Source organism: Dryobates pubescens, chromosome 10, assembly GCF_014839835.1.
Source record: "Dryobates pubescens isolate bDryPub1 chromosome 10, bDryPub1.pri, whole genome shotgun sequence".
NCBI classification, from domain to species: Eukaryota; Metazoa; Chordata; class Aves; order Piciformes; family Picidae; genus Dryobates; species Dryobates pubescens.
This window is the reverse complement of record NC_071621.1, coordinates 22,956,903-22,974,579: the sequence shown is the minus strand read 5'-3', so window position 1 is coordinate 22,974,579 and position 17,677 is coordinate 22,956,903. Positions and strand designations below refer to the sequence as shown.

The 17,677-nt window shown below is 42.0% G+C and overlaps 1 protein-coding gene across 1 annotated transcript in view; it reads right to left on the bottom strand.

The window, feature by feature from the left end:
• Positions 1–17,663, bottom strand: part of LNX2 (ligand of numb-protein X 2) — a 63,669-nt gene extending 46,006 nt beyond the window's left edge. The window contains exon 1 of the mRNA XM_054164485.1: positions 17,486–17,663. The gene's annotated coding sequence lies outside the window, so the exon portion shown is untranslated. The remainder of the gene's footprint in view (positions 1–17,485) is intronic.
• Positions 17,664–17,677: the final 14 nt, after the last annotated feature.

Sequence of the window (17,677 nt, the reverse complement as noted above, 5' to 3'; positions counted from 1 at the left end):
TTTGTCACTTTTTTTCATGGGACTTTTCAGGTATAAAGCTGAACTGAGTAAATATTCTTTCTTGCATTCACAAAACTCAAAATGCCTTTGTGCTGCTACATTAGAAACATCAAACTCTATTTGACTGAACATGAAACAGAGCAACATCTGAATTTATGAGCTGTCCATCTTGCTATATAATGGACACGGTAGGAGCATTCATTTATACCTGTGTTAGGCCATACATGGTTTAAAATCATAGACTGAAGAGATTCTTCAAGCATAGCAGTCCCCACTGGAAAGCTGATTGTCAGACTAAAAGCCTTTCCTTACAGGACTCAATAACATACCACAAGATGAACCTCAGTGGTCTGACACTGCAGCAGCAGTGCCATGCAAGGATGGATGTAGCTGCCTTGTACATTAGTCTTAGGATCTCTGGTCCCACTTGTCCTCCCTATCAGTAGTCCTGGGATGACACCAATGATTTCACAGGGCACTGGCTCACTGCCCACCCACTACAGGAAAAGAACTTTTTAATGGAAATTGTACCATTAAGTGCTGTTCCTAACAGCATCTCTGTATGATATATCAAGCTGAAGTGATTAGTTTGCGGCTACCCATTAAAAGCACATTTCTGCAAGTCTGCATCCAACAGTGAAATCTTTACTTATTGGTATTAACTAGTCATGTTTACTGTTCCTGAGGGTTTTCCATCCTTAAGTTTATGATATTTACTCAGTCCATAACAAGCCATTACCAGGCCCCTCTAGCTGTATTAGCTGCCCATCAGCAATGCCATCATACACAGAAACACCTCTTTAAAAAACCTCCCACTACTTTCATGCACTATGCTTGATTTAACAATTAGATGAGGAAAGAAGGGTTCTTAAATTAATAACATAAAGCAGCCTCTAAAAACTTTTGTAACATTTTTTATAAAGTATTGCCAGTTTCATCTGTTAACTCTTTAAGAGCACTCACATCAGAAACTGATAGGTCTCAGGTATCACCTGTGCCCCATACTCCAGCAACAGCACCTTTGGGTTCCTCATTGATATTCCCTTATATATCCTTCCTCAAAGGACTCTTGGGCATCTTACCCTGGCCCTGAACACAGAGCTGCTTTCCAGTGGTTAAATCATGATACTGCTTAAATTGTAATGTGTTTGTAAATGTAATTGCCTGCAGCTCCCAAAACCATCTTGATTGTTCAATACTTGCTGACCTGTTTCTAACATTTACTATTGCAATAAACTTTATCAGAAACACTTGCCTTCTTCCATGCCACTAAAACATTCTGAAAGAAAACAATACTCTTATGAACTCCATTTACCCATCATATTCCTCCCTAACAACTGTACTTAAGGTCTCTCAAGTGGTCCTACCTACAGTAAGCAAACATCCATAGTACACAGATTTTGTGCACCAGGTTAACTAGGTGACATGCATTAGAAAAGAAACTGACCACAGCCAGAGAAAGGCATAAAAATATTCATTACAAGTGTTAAGTCCTGCTGGCCAAAGCTCTCAAACATAAATGGTATTTGTGTAATTCACCAAAAGTCACCTGTGATGTGGGACAAGGGAAGAGCAACAGGGAGTACAGGACAACTTTGAATTTTTCAATTCAATGAAAATTCAGCTCTGACTTTTTCACTTAGTATCAGGAATTCCCATTGAAGAGAGCAAAGACATAAGACCTTGAAGATGATTCTCCTTAAAAGCCACCTGCAGGTGGTGGAGTCGCCGTCCCTGGAGGTGTTCAAGGGGAGATTGGACATGGCACTTGGTGCCATGGTCTAGTTGTGAGGTCTGTTGGAACAGGTTGGACTTGATGATCCTTGGGGTCTCTTCCAACCTTAAGTTACTGTGATACTGTGTGATACTGTGATACTGTGAATTCTGTACTGCTCCTTTGCTTCTTTTTAAAATGGGTAAAATGCTGCCTATTTTCTCCTATTGATAGGCAGACTTATTTTTTTTCCTCTGTAACACTATTCTCCCAAGTTTTCTGCTTTACAAGTTTGAAAAGTCAGAGTTGTGGTAGTCTGCAGCTTGTTTATGACACTGGCCCTTTCCATCTCCCCAGGCAAGCTGGAGGGGCAGGCAGGAGCTGGACATACTCCCATCTGCTTCCATGTGATTCCTGAGCCCATTTCTTTGAAGACAAGGAGATAAATTATTGAGTGATCAAAATACATATAGAAAACCAAGCCATTTTAAATATTACACAGGGGATATAAGTAGTTTATTAATTGCATCTTCTAGACTAATTTCTGATTCCATTAGGTCGTGGCACAATGAAGCAGTTTAAATCAAGGGATTTATAGCACTTTGAATTAGTTTAATAAAGCCAAAGCTTACTGTATGCATTCAAGTACTTCACTCAGAAGAGCTATGTTTTTTCACTATTTTATAAAATCAGTTTAAAAATAAAATGCCTTTCATTACCATTTGTGGTAGAGAACTTTATTTAAATTGTGCAAGAATAATGAAAACAAACAATACCATTTCGTGCTTAAATGCAGCTATAACCTTTAAACTTAAAAGTATTGACTTTAAAATCGCACCACTTATCACTACATAATTAGATTCTTTCAGTGCAGTAGTTCTTTTTTGCCTTCCTGCTCTCTCTGCCACCAAGGAAGGCTTATGTTTGATTCCTACCACTGAACACCCCTTCCACTCCTTGGTATTTCACCACAGAATATAATTTTGGAAGTGGCGGAGTCTTGCCTCAAGCCAGAATTACTGCTGCCAAAAAAATCTCGTCCTTAAAAAAATTTCCTTTGCATCCCCCAAAGTAGGATGAATACAAAATAAACTATAGTCAGAAGTGTTTTTCAGGTTTCTCTGCACATTAGCTCCTTGACTACCTCAACACCAACACCTCCACAGGGGACCCACTTTCATTTAGCCGATTCAGATTCTTCAACCCAGGAGCTCAAACAACATTTGTTATCTTTTAGTAAATATCTGCTACTGAATATTTGCATTTCACAGGCTTTCCCACAGCTTCTGGTTGTAAGAGAAACCTTCAGGGCGGTTTTAACTAGCACTATCTCATTTCACATTTCAGAAGACCAGGAGAACATGGATGCTCAGCTTCCAGGGCTCAGCTGAGGCAGCTTCCAGCTCACAAAACCAGAAGTTTTTACGCCATCTCCCTACATCTCTACTAGCATCATGGCTAGAAGGTTATTTTCAGTGTCTTGTATGTGCATTATTTTAATGCACATAATGAAACACAAAATACAAGAAAATTATGCAAACAAAACATGCAGGCTACCTGCTGTAAAATCGACCTGGCAAACAACTTCAGAAATCCTTAGGGACACCGAATGTTCTTAAAGTCAATTTTCTGAACTGAGAAGAATTCTGTCTTCTGCTACATTTCCTAAGTAATTTCTTATAGAATTACATCAGGCATCGAAGACAAATTCAGTTCTTCTCCTGCCAAAGCCTGCATTTGCTTTGTGGCTTTATAAACTCCAGACCTGCTTAATACATGTAAACCTTTCACATAAATATATACATAAAGCATTGAGAATTTTTTTCCTGCCAGAATTACTTTGCACCATAACTAAAATGGCACTTCTCCTTTGCTGCACTATTATGTCGTGATACTAACTCAAAAGTTCAAACCATTTTCATTTCTTTATTACCAGTAGCAATCTAGGAAATGCTGCCATCAGTAGTAAATCTACATGAAGTCGCACTCCTCTGGTACATTTTGTGCATAGCAATCAGTTCATAATGCAATCTTATGTTGTTTAAAATTCAGTTTATTCTACAATTACTCTGCTAGCCTGACTCTAATTTATTATATTTTCTGGTACATTTGATTTTGGATATTATGACATCCTGGCTCATGCCATTAGAGAGGAAACATAAAATGGTGAGCATGTCTAGGGACAGCTGAGAGTTAGATAGCAACAGCCTGGAAAATTAACAATATCACTGTCTGTGTGCTCAGTTAGACCTCTCCTGCATTAGCACTTAAAAAAAAAAAAATATTGGCAGTATTTCTCCAATATAGACTTGACATCCAGGAATAGCCTCAGAGGCACCATAAAACCTCAGCTAGTGCAGCCAGCAGCTCGGGTGATTGGGAGGGCAGACCGCAGCCTCTGAGCCCACCCAGGCAACTGAGCTACGGAAGAAACACCAGCCCTGCTGCTGCTCAGAGCCCATGGAGCCCACCAAGAACCCTGATGTGGTTCTAGCTTCCATAGATACTATATACATTGATTAATGTTTTCAGCATTGCATTGTCTCAGTCCCAGCTACCATTTCTTTCTCCCAGCACCCATGGTGAAATAAGAGGCAGCAGCCAGAAGCCTTCTCAGAGCATCTTTCTGGAGAACCTTGGCAGAAGGGAGGGCTTTGCCTCCCCCTCCAGTTTGGCAACCGACTACATTAACCTTCAAGGCACACAGCCAGCCCCACATGCTTACTCAGGCTTTTGCCAGCAAGGGAAGCTCTCAGCACACTCATTTGTCCTTTGAAGATTCATCCTCTTTTGCTTCTTACCTCCCCCTACCACATTTGGTGCTTGGATTCCTGCATCCAGAGGATGGAGAAGCAGTCCTGATGAGGAAACATCAGTCTGCTGTACTCACGTCTGACCTTTTTCCCTACAACAGATTCTGACAACTTCAAACATGGAAAGTTTGCATGTGCCTGCGCAGCCTGCTCTGTCCCAAGAAATTCAACATTAGGTTTTGAAAACATTTCTATTTCCCTTCTTTTGTCTGTTCTTCAGAAAGCCTAAAGACAGCTTACCAGAACAATACCCAAGAGTGAATGCTTTCAGTGCAGCTGGACTAGCAATAGACTGCCAGCACTGGAAATAAAGGATAGTGGGGGAAACCTTGCTGGACCCAAATCCTCACTGATCATTTTGCCCTCCAGAAAAAAAGAAAAAGAAGAAGAAGGGAAAAAGCCACAGTCTACTTTTCCTATATAGAATAATAAAGGTTTCTCTTGTGTCTAAGCTGTAGCTCAGACAGTATTTTCAGCTCCTTATAAACCTCATAAGCAGCAAGGACTTCACTGATGATGTAGTTGCTACAACTGTTACAGCTAATTTAAAAAGACAGTGTAAAAAGCTACATATGTCAATGTTAAAATATGATGACTCAGGTTGCAAGCTTACTTACAAAATTAAGAAATGCCACTTCTTAGCTTACCCATCACCTTTCACTTTTCCCCCACCCCTTCTGTAACCTGTATTGTAACCCAGTTGCTGTTTTCCGCTCAGAAGCTTTTTCTTCCCCAGCAGCCCAGTCCTTTGCGAGGGACAAAAGGGTGCTGCATGAGGGATGCACAAGAGAATTTCCAATGTTAGGTTGCTTAATTTCACACTTCTCACAGAAAGAAAATTATTACTGCATGAAAAATACAGAGTACAACTATAGTTTGTGAGGTCTGATAAGAGTAAATCAGATCAGGCAACGCCTAGGTGGAAGGAAGAACTGGGATGAAGGGGCTCTCCTCTCCTGCTAAATGCTATCCTACGCCTCAGCATAATGAAATATCAGCATTGTGATGAGAGAAAATAGGTCCTCTCATTTTGGCATATGGTTGTCGTGAAGGGTCAAACCCCCAAACATGCCTAGCCCAGACAATGTGCTAAGCACCTGCAAATGTGCTTACCTGGGGTCTGGATGGCCAAGGCAAATGTATAGCACATGGGATTAACCTTGTAAGCACCTGTGAATGTGCAAACCTGGACACTTTCTGGGGTCCAGATAAACATGTACTACGTGTAATTAACTTTGTAACACAGCTGTGAATTGTGTGTGCCCCTGGCCACGTTTGGATATGCCCCATCCCATAAGTCCAGTTACCAGGGTTCTGTGTTACCAAAGGGTATTAATTGTCTTGGGACGGTATTTAAACCAGTCAAGAAGTCAGGCAACTTGCCTTGTTCTCACCCAGACAGCAACTAGAGCCAGATGCTGCTGGAGTATCAGCTGAGGGCCTGCTTACCACAGAGACAAGAGCCAAATGCTGCCTGTGTAGCAGCCAAAGAATCCACTCTAGCAAACTGACAACTTCACCCAGGCCTTGCACCTGGATCAAGGCAAAAAGGGGAAAATTTCCAAGGGAACTGAACCCCAGAAAAGGTTGCAGCTCAGCAAAGGAGCACATGAGAGAGAGGCCCCCTAGCCCTCTCTGTGCCATGGACTGCTTGCATTATAGGCACAGCATCTGGGAAGATACCAGACAGAAGAGCAAGTTGTGAGTACCCAGCTCATCTGTCATGGAATCCCATTTGTGGGAAACTACAGATCACAGCACCTGTATTTCCAATTTGAATTGCTGTATTGGAAAGTTTAGATCTGTGCTTAAATCATTTAACTGTCGTTGTATGTGCAGTGTAAAACCCACAACCGAATAACTGACCCTGTAAATACATTTTGTAAATGAGTTATGGTGGTGTTTGAAGCTACCACTGCCAGGAAATATTCATTATAAAATATATTAAAATATATTATTTTATTACAATGGGTACCAGGAAAAGTTCTCTGAAAGCCCATGACACCTTCAGCTCCAACCATTTTCTCTTCTCAATCCCATATACTCTTAAGTAACTTGTCTATGCTTTCTGTAAATCAATGCACATGCTCTGGCACCTCCGTGCACCAGCTCTCATTACCCTATGTTTGAAACAAACCATTAACTGAGATCAGAGACTTGATTTCACTTCCCCACGACGCAGAAAATAATCATCAATAATTGGCATAAGATTAGGAGGGTGGTGAGACACTGGAATAGGTTGCCCAGAGAGGCTGTGGACACCCTATCACTGGAAGCATTCAAGGCCAGGCTGGACAGAGCTTTGAGAGACCTGATCTAGTGGAAAATGTTCCTGCTTATGGCAAGAGGGATTGGAACCAGATGTAAACACGAGCAAAACATTTTTCACTCTGTGACAGAACACTGGAACAGGCTGCCCAGGGTGGTCGTGGAGCCTTCCTCTCTGGAGATATTCAAGGTGATCCTGCTCTAGCAGGGGGGTTGGACTAGATGATCTTTTGAGGTTCCTTCCAGTCCCTAACATTCTGTGATTCTGCAGTCTCTAAGGTCCCTTCCAACCCAAACCATTCTACAATTCTTTGTCGGTCAGCTTCATCTGGGGCACTGCCTCAGGCATGCAATGGAGACTTACAATAGTCACCAAGAAAAGGAGGATTTGTATATAAAATGATTTGGTAATCTGAAAAAATCCCTCAGTAAACAAAGAAGTTTACAGATAATCGTATTACAGATTAGAGTTGTTTTAAAACAATGCAGAATGCATTCGAGAACAGCTGGGAAGAAAGATGGTAGTTTTAAAAGCAAAACCTTGGGGGAAAATATTTTTCCCCTCTCAAACAGAAAACAGTAATTCATTTTAAAAATACTAATCCTCTTCAATTCACTTTAAGTCAGGGCATTTCATCAAATAAAGATTTTTATCAATCTCTTTAAATGCAATTTCATAAATATTTAAATACTGTTTTCATATCTGATTCAATGATTGGTTGTTCGTCCTTCTTTGATTGCTTACACTTGATTTCAAGTTTGAGAAGCAGGCTAATTTTAAGGCAGAAAACTGAGTGAGTTTGTTGTTAAATAATTTAATGGGTCATCTTGAGTGCAATCACACAGCACTTCCAGGATGGCCCAAGGGATCAGGCCCAGCCAGCATGGATTTAGGAAGAGCAGGTCCTGCCTGACCTTCTATGATCAGGTGAGCACCTGGTGGATGTGGGGAGGCCTGTGGATGTAGTCTACCTGGACTTTAGCAAGGCCTTTGACACTGTTCCCCATAGCAAACTCAGGGCCAAGCTGTCAGCCCATGGCTTGGACAGGAGCACAGTGCAATGGGTTAGGAACTGGCTGGAGGGCCGAGCCCAGAGAGTGGTGGTGAATGGTGCCACATCCAGCTGGCAGCCAGTCACCAGTGGTGCGCCCCAGGGATCAGTGCTGGGCCCCATGTTCTTTAACATCTTTATTGATGATCTGGATGAGGGCATTGAGTCCATCATCAGTAAGTTGGCTGACAACACCAAGCTGGGGGCAGGAGTTGATCTGCTGGAGGGTAGAGAGGCTCTGCAGAGGGACCTCGACAGGCTGGGCAGATGGGCAGAGTCCAACGGCATGAGATTTAACACATCCAAGGGCCGGGTTCTGCTCATTGGTCACAACAACCCCATGCAGAGCTACAGGCTGGGGTCAGAGTGGCTGGAGAGCAGCCAGGTAGAGAGGGACCAGGGGGTACTGGTTGATGGTAGGCTGAACATGAGCCTGCAGTGTGCCCAGGCAGCCAAGAGGGCAAATAGCATCCTGGCCTGCATCAGGAACAGTGTGGCCAACAGGAGCAGGGAGGTCATTGTGCCCCTGTACACTGCACTGGTTAGGCCACACCTTGAGTACTGTGTCCAGTTCTGGGCCTCTCAGTTTAGGAAGGATGTTGACTTGCTGGAACGTGTCCAGAGAAGGGCAACGAAGTTGGTGAGGGGTTTGGAACACAGCCCTATGAGGAGAGGCTGAGGGAGCTGGGATTGCTCAGCCTGGAGAGGAGGAGACTCAGGGGTGACCTTATTGCTATCTACAACTACCTGAAGGGAGGTTGTAGACAGGCGAAGGTTGGTCTTTTCTCCCAGGCAACCAGCACTAGAAAAAGAGGACACAGTCTCAGGCTGTGCCAGGGGAGGTTTAGGCCAGATGTTAGGAAGAAGTTCTTCATAGAAAGAGTGATTGCCCATTGGAATGGTCTGCACGGGGAGGTGGTGGAGTCACCATCATTGGAGGTGCTCAGGAGGAGACTTGATAGAGTGCTTGGTTGCATGGTTTAGTTGATTAGGTGGGTTGGGTGATCTTGAAGGTCTCTTCCAACCTGGTTTATTCTATTCTATTGTAAGGACAGAATTTAACCTTTGTACTACGGAAAAATAGAGATCATGATAGAAAATGCAATTTAATGTCTGCCTTTTTATATGCATCTACCGATCAGATGGAGTATTAAATAACTGACTCCCCCTGTGTCATTATTTTTCTATCACTCATTTATTATTTTCCAAACTTCTGTTGGGCAGTTTTCGTGAGAATCCCTCCTATAAAACCCATAAACCATTCATGACATTTTCTATAATCAGTGCTGATAATCACTATAGCTCTTCTATGTCAACATTGTCGAAAGTCTTCACTGCTGTAACTGCTGACAGCACTGGAAGAATAAAGTTACTCATGACTGAGAAGTAAAAGCAAAAAAAAATTGCAGAACTGAACAATAATTAGGTTGGTAAAAACATATCTTGGATCTGATTTGTGTGTCTCTACCTACTGTATTTCAGCTTCATTCTCCCATAAAGAATGCTTAATGTTAGAGATAAATTTGGAAAGGTTTCTAAGATCTGAAAAGAAAGAATGGAGAGAATGAAAAAAAATGTTGAAAGAATAAGTACAAGGGTCTGGTTTTCCTTTTTTTAGTCTGTTTTTTATTTATATATGTAAATTTCTTTTTTATATGTATACATATAAGTAAGTTCAATGACAAGTAAACAGATTTGTACCAGCAGCAATGGAGTCTTAGCAATGAAATCCCATAAGGGATGCTTTGCTATAACCACGTCATTGTAGCTATAGTGAATTCAGTCCCTTCACTGGGAACAGAAGCAGACAAGAAGGACCCTCACCTGCACAAAGGACCCCATGGAGTCAGCACTGCAGATTCAACTGCACAGTCAAGCTGTAAGGATGGCTAATTAGGACTCAGCATGCGATGCATCACATGAAAAATAATATATACAGGATAGCAACTGTTCCTAACATGTGGATGCGTTGTAGCAAATTCCCTTCTCTCCTGCTTTTCAACTTAATCTGGTTAGCAAGTTTTCAGGTACAGGTAACAGCCTCACCTGTATCAGTGCTTTAGAGCAAATCACCTTCTCAAAGCCATGATACCTAGCTAAACCAGCAATCCTTCCTCCCTGATCCTTTGAGATAGAAAAAATAAAAATCACAGCACAGTGATCCTGCTTTGGCAGGGGTGTTGGACTAGATACCTAGATCTAAATCTATATCTAAAGATCTCTAGAGGTCCCTTCCAACCCCTAACATTCTATGATTACTTTATGAAATATATTGCTTTCACTAAACTCGAGACTTCCTTAAAGACGAACAATACTTGCTGGGAAATCCATGTGGTGTTCATCATTCGTAGAAGGTAACATGTCAAGTCACACCCAGAAGTTCTTCATCAAATACCTTCCGCTTCATAACAGCATGGCACTTAGTTATGAACGTTTCCTGGCTTCACAGCTTTTTGAACTTTTAAAAACAGGATTTGGGAAAGCATTACACTGCTACAGCATTTCTCTAGTCAGTGGCACATGTCCCTTACTGCAGAAGAAAGAACTGTAACACAGTTCCATTTCACACTCCAGTAACCCAAAATTCTGCATTACTGCTTACTTTAGTGCTAATTTTCTCATAGATTCTCTTTTTTCTGCTTACATGGCACGACAGCTCAGGTCAAGTGCGCAGACAAGCTGTGCTGCTGATTAGCCTTTTTACCGCCACTGAATCACCTTCACTTTTGCTTCACAGGAAAGTTATTTTCTCTGAAGAAAGCAGGAGAGCAACAGTCAACAGATTAAGTCAGCACCTATCAGTCAGAGTGGATCTCAAAGTGAGGGGGAAAAAGCCCTCCCCACAAGTATTATTTATGCAGAATCATGCCCACACCATGACAGGAATACTTGCCGCTATGCATGAAGTGAAGCCTAATTCAGCTCGTGCCACTTCCAGCGACAGACAGACACACATCAGAAGCTACAGGATATGAAAGTATCAGAGCTGAACAGGCATGCTGAGCCATCCCCCAGATAATAGGAATGAAGGATGGTTATTCTGCCAGACAAAACAGAAAGGCACCTGGATTTTTTTATTTTTAATTGGTGATTCAAAACAGCAGCATTTGGTGGTTGTCACTGAAGTCTTCTGAAGCTTTGTGATGTGCATGTAAAAACCTAGCTTACACATCTTTTTAAGACATCTGGATGACGTGCATGACAGAGCCACAAGTACACAAACATATCTGTACTTTTAGCCTCATATAACTTGGATGAGATTATCTTTAGCATAAAGGGAAAAAAAAATGAATTAAAATAGTTAAGAAGTCAACCTAAATTCCCAAGACAATCAATACAGAGCAAATAGCATTTTAGACTGGCTTAGTCTAAGGCAGGAAACCCTGTGATATTTAAAGTTTCTATCTTCATTATCAGCAGCAATGACAGCTTAGTAATAGACCACTTGTAAAAACAGTCCAGGAATTGACTTGTACAAACTTTTAATTAACACAAATACAAGATCTTGCACAGGCATGGACCTGTTTTGCTAATTCACTGGATGAGCCTTCATTAGCTTTTGTCAGTGACAATAAGCAGCTGAGAAATCCTCTCTAGAGCAAGCATAATATAAAGACAGGAAAAAGGGACTGGATAGAAAGAAATCCTCATCAAGCTGCTCTGGACAAAGCTGGACTGAAAAACAAAACCAACAATTTTGGTTTAAAGTTTAAAAACTATAAAGAAGAAAAAAGTCAGAGCAGCCCCGGGGAACTCTGGGGGTTTGGATGATAGCTATGGTGCACAACTATCAACATGTGTATGACCAGAATAACAAACTCTGAACATGACCAGCAAGCTTATACAATACAGTAGGATCTATGTGTTAGGTCTTGTGACACATTGATCTGGTTACAAACAAGCATTAAATAACTTGATTTTTTTTATAATTTAGAGGAAAAGGATGATAAGGGGAGGGGAGGAGATCTAATAAAAAAGAGGCAAGAACACAGGGAAGACTGGACTATTGGTAAAAAAATGCATAAACTTGGAAGCAACAATAGGTCATCCTCCTCTACACAAAGTGACAATAGCCATTACTGAATTTTTCCTCTCTGATTTCCAATCTCCAGATACATAGAAGCAACTTAATACAGCCTGTATTTAACCTATTGCAAATATTCAGTGCACTATTCATGAGGCACATAACAATATAAACATCTCTAGTCTCCTCCTTGAGATGTGACTTGCTATAGATGTAGGCTATGCAGTCAAAAGATGGACTTTGAATGTACTGTTCTGCACAGACCATTACCCAAGGCAGTGGAAGAATTAACTATGTTGAAGTCAAAATGTGGTTAGCTCAAGAGCCTTGTGGGCGTTGTGGGTTTTCCTGTTGCTGTCATTTTGCTTTTGCTGCTGTGGCAGGTAGTGATGTTAATTAGGAGGATGATTTGGATGACATCGCTATACCCACAGAAAAACCCAGCATAGGCTCCATTCCACTGCCTACAAGTATGCTGCTGATACAGCCCATTTCTAATACAAGGTACACAGACAAAAAGCACATTCAGGTTACAAGAAAGTAAAATGCATCAATAAAGAAGGCTTGCTGGTACTAGCCAAGCTCTTTTTTTAATGAAGACTTTGTTCAGGAGTGTCAACCAAAACTTGATAGTCAGAAAAACTGTGACACACCTAAATTCTGAAATGTTGATTTTGTGTCAGAAAAAAACCCCATGGGTTGGTCCTTTCAAAGCAAACACAACATTCCCATGGCAGAACATGACAGCTTATCTGAGCACAATATAGCAACGACTGAAAACTGCTCTCCACAAACTGGTTTCCGTACACAAGTCAGCAACATTTTACCTTTGTTAGTTCTGCTTGAATTTTCATTTGTTTCTGTTGTGCCAAAACCTACCAGCTTTCCTTTTCCTATGTAGGAACTCAGAAACGAGGATTAGCATCAATCTGAAGAACAAAGAAAGCTACGAGAAGGCAAGAGCTTAAAAATCCTCCATCACTGTAATTCTTTGGCCTTTCAAAGACAGAATTTCAAAAATGACACTGCATTAAGAGAGGTTTGTCTGTGGAGGAGAGCTCAGGCTCCAGCAAAAATTCCACACAAAGAAAAGAAAAAAAAATCTATACGATGAGTACAACTGCAAGAGTCAATATAAGCGTCAACATACAGGACAACTGACTTGACCTCAATAATAAACTGCTTATTCTCAATAATTTTGTAACCAGTTAACCCCCAGGAATGCATGATGCCACATCCTGACACCTTCTGTGGGGCTTGTGCAACCTCTTCAGAGGTGGTCATGGGAACTCGCAGAGGCAGTGCTAACTTAGGGCTAACATGGGGAGAACAGTCTGTATCACAGCTCAAAATCACTCCCATTGCAAAGAATGTGCCAATGCAGAAGTAGGCAGCTTGCCCTTGGTTTCTACCCACTGTGCTGAATGATATTTGACAGCACTACACCACTCCAGGCAACTTGATCCAAAAGCCCTGCTTTGCCTTTCTGCAACTACTGGGTTCCTCCCTGTGCTCAGACACACACAGGTTCTCTCTTTAGCAAAAACCACTGTTAGTTATCTCTATTGCTAGAAACATTTTGGTAGGAACAAAACAAATAAGCTGTTGTTCCTTCTTCTTCATGGTCTAGAATTCCTTATTGCTATCATTTACAACATTTTGAAGACAAAGCAGTTCATATATTGGATACATTCCTTGACTGAATTGCATTTTGCTCTACAAACAAGGGCTCTTCATAAAAATTCTGTGCACCCCATCAAAGAGTGGTTAAGTGTGACAAATCTCTACAGTGAAATATAAAAAAGCAACAACATTATCTGCGGAATGAATGTAAAAATACAGAAAATGCAACATCCATCACTCCACCCAAAGCACACCAACTCTGCCTAGAGCAAAAATAACTTCTCTATAATACTGAGCTGACACATTTATAACCTCACAATTACTTTCTTACCTAATTTGGTCTGTTTTGCTGTGATGACAGCAAGAAAATTCTAGACATTCTTAACAAAATACCACAACCCCAGAGCAACATCACAACTTGCTTACTTGAAACAGCGTGGCTGGAAATACTGAGCTACGCTACCCCAAGGTTCCATTTTTAAGGTAAAGATAGTTCCCACTAATTTTGAGGGGAGGAAAAAAAAAAACACCCCACCACAGAAATACAAAACTATTTATAATTTTGTATGTTCAGGTTACCTGGTTTTACATCAAACAACTGCATACTTAAGCTTTTCTTTTCACCATCTAGTGCACAGTCCAGTGCAAGAGACTCAGTAAAAGATTTCCCTCTTCTTCCAACCCCCAAATTACTTGTAAAACTAACATTGATTGGAAAATGCATCTACAAGAACATAAAGGATTAACATCTATGCATATCTGTATCAGTAAAAATACTTTCAGGTAAAAGAGACGCCTACAGTATTGCAAAGCACATTGCAGGGGTGGTCTGCTCAGGTATAGCACTGCTAATGCAGCAGCAGGGCTGGGCGCTTCTCTTTACGTGTCAGTAGACAAAGTAGTCCCCAGCTGGAAAGCAGAAGTCGGCTACCTACTTTATCTCATGCAGAATACAGAACAGTCAGTATGAAAACACATGACAGGTTTATCCCATGAATTTTGCAAACATAAATCCTGACCCGGAAAACATTTACATGCAGGCTTAACATTAAGCCTAAGAACAGACCCACTAATTCCAAAATAAATACTTGAGTGTTTAAAAATAAACATATGTAAGTGCAAACATCTACAGAATTGGGAAGAAAAACAAACAAACAAACACAAGAAGAAGAAAATAACAAAGAGCACACTCCACAGTGTTATTATTATTTATTGCTCCACAGACATCACGACCTAACAATTACATAACTTAATACTGATATTTAAAAACATTTTAATCTTGAAAAGGCACTGCAATTTCTAAATAACAAACTCCACTCACCTAGTAAAGCAACTAAGCAGCATGTAATTCAATGGGGTCACCTCGAAATCGCTTCCTCAAACCAAATCAACAAAGAATTTTCAAGTATCGGAATCAAACTGGCATCCAGGTTCCTTTAGTGCCTTTTACACTAGGGCGCACTCTAGCACTGAATGAATGCGGTTTCCTTAGTTACAGCTCTTCGTGTCTAATAGCTCTTTAAACCAACAGCATCTTGCTGATCTGAGACAATAATTTCTATTAATCAATGTTTAGAGTATGTATTTTTACACAATTCACTTTGGTATTTTTGGTATCACTTCTGCATGGTTGCTTTCAACTACTTTTAGACATTGTTTAAGAGTACACAAAACCAGGATAAAAACAGAGAGCGGTATTCCCAAGTATTTTCAAATAGATAGCATTAGCTAGTAGCTAACAAACTTCTGCTGTATTTTAGTGATACAGGCCGACAAATGGATTGTAAGGCAAAGACTGGCAGGCTGTTCAGTGCCAGTCAAGCCTCATAAAAAACCCAAAGTTTCACCAAAGTCATCAGCGCTTCCACAAGAGCAGACTCCAAACAAACGCCAAAGCTTGCAATGTCAAAGCCAACACTTTTGTAATTACGCCTGACAGGTTTTAGCAAGCTTATTTTTTTAGCTTAACCTGTCTCAAGAGAATAATACTCTTCCACCTAATCACCAGCTTACTTTCCTCTTGAAAAAGTTTCATCCCTGAGCTGTAGCTGAGTTTTAGTTTTTAACAGAATATTCAAGTGCTGTGTTAGGAAATCACACTGTGTTTTCAAATCTCAGATGGGAGTCCAAGGCCCTGGGTTCTTCTCTCCTGCTAAAGTTACTAAGCAGAGTAAGCAGAGTCAAGGGTCAGTACAGCTATAAACTCAGTACCAAAACCTCTTGTTTTAAAATTATGGTGGATGTTTTTTCCCCTCAATATCCAGAGAACCCGGAATCACAATAATACAAGCACTTTACAAATAACATTACATACTTCTTCTTGTTGTTCTTGTTCTTGGTTTTGTTTGTTTAAATAAATCTATCTGGCATAACAGTGTGCTTTACATCCTGCTGAATTTGGAATCAATCATTTTATATTGAATTGAGTTCAGGAAAGGGGACTCCTCCCTCAGTGAGCAGATTGCTTACAGGAAAGAGGGGAAAAAAAGGAAATTATAAAGGACCCTATTAAGTCTTATGGTCCTAGTAAGTATACTGATATACCTTGTTTCCATTTTGAGGAAATTTGTTTTAATAAAGTCAGGGCAGCATATGGTACTAACATGTTTATTTTCCAAGTGGTGGGGATGCTAACCGAAACCATCTGATGTTTGCTCCTAAGCCTCCTTGATCTGCTGCTGGATTGCAGCTTAGAATAAAGCATCGCCAAGCCAAAAGGAATTGGGTAGAGCAACAACAACAAAAAAAAGGCAGTAATTCAAAGAGTTTGTTTAATGAGAGCCTTTATCTTTTAAACAGCTCAAAAGCATTTATGATTTGAAATTTATTTTCAGAAACCATCAAATGTACCCCCAAACTAATCTTCCACAGATATTTTTTACTTTGCACACAGAGATGAAAACAAATCGACAACATCATGTAATTAAAAAAGGAATTAAAAGAAGCTCAGAAGTACTTAATAGTGGATTTCTACAGAAACAAACGATCAGTGCTATGCATTAGGAACATAGCAAGAAAAGTCACAAGTGACTGTCAGATTTGTCACTTCCACAGATCCGGCAACTGTTTTCTCAATTAGCTGACCAAGTACTAGTATTAGGACAAGAGCAGTCACAAAGTATGCCTTGTTAAACGTTAAAAGACACGGGATTTTAAGCTCTTAAACCACATTTTCATTGGTAAATACTACAAAGGGGAGACAAAAATGGAAAGCCCGGATCAGAGCACCGGGGACTAGAGTTAACAATTTGAAATAGCTGCCAACTACACAGGCTTCAGAGACATTTTACATACAGCTCCGAGTTCCTCTGGCGCAGCTGTAAAACACATAACCTGAAACCAGCTCCTGCAGCAGGGGTTCGCTTGCAGCTGTTCTTCTGCCTCCCCCGCACGCGGTAATTTGACTCCTTTTCAGGCAGCAGTTTCTTTAATAAAGCTGCATGAAGTCAGCATAAAGTGTATTCAGGCACCCCAAACACAAGAGCCTCTGGAGCAGGTTCCCAACATCTGAGCCCACAGCTTAGCTGCACAGAGACTCGCTGTGGGTCCAGGTTCACTCTCATTTACCCCCGGCGCGCAGAGACCCGTCGTGGGGTGCCCACCCCACGCTGGTACCCTCTCTCCCGCGCGGGCCAAGAAAAAGCCCCGCTACTCCAGGGCGAGAGCCGGGCCGCTCGCTCCGGGGCGGGGGACCCTGCCCACAGGCGAACACATCTCAGCCCCGTACATCAGCTCCCGTGCCTTAGTTCCTCTCCCGTACTTGTTGCCCCTGCAAGACAGCCCAACCTGGCGTCTGCAGCAGGCCCAGCTCCACCGCCCCTGCGGGGAGCCCCCCCCCCCCCCTAGCGCCGCTGCCACCTCCGTGGCCAGGAAAGAGGGAAGAAGGGGGAGGGCGACGCGGCCACCGCCCTGCCCAGCGGTCCTCCTGTCGCCGTCGGGTGAAGGGAGGCTAAGCCGCCCGGCACCGTAGCGGGGCAGGGAAGTTACTCACCGCCGCCGGCTCCGTGCCGCGCTTTCCTCAGCCGCCGCCGCGCCCCTCAGCCGAGCCGGCTGTACCCGCCCGCCCTCACCGCTTGGCGAGAGACAAACTCCGGGCACCACTTAGCGGAGCGCGTCTCCGCCGGACCGGTGCGCCCACCTCCGCCCCCCGCCCCGGGCAGCGGTACGGCCCAAGTGACAGTAG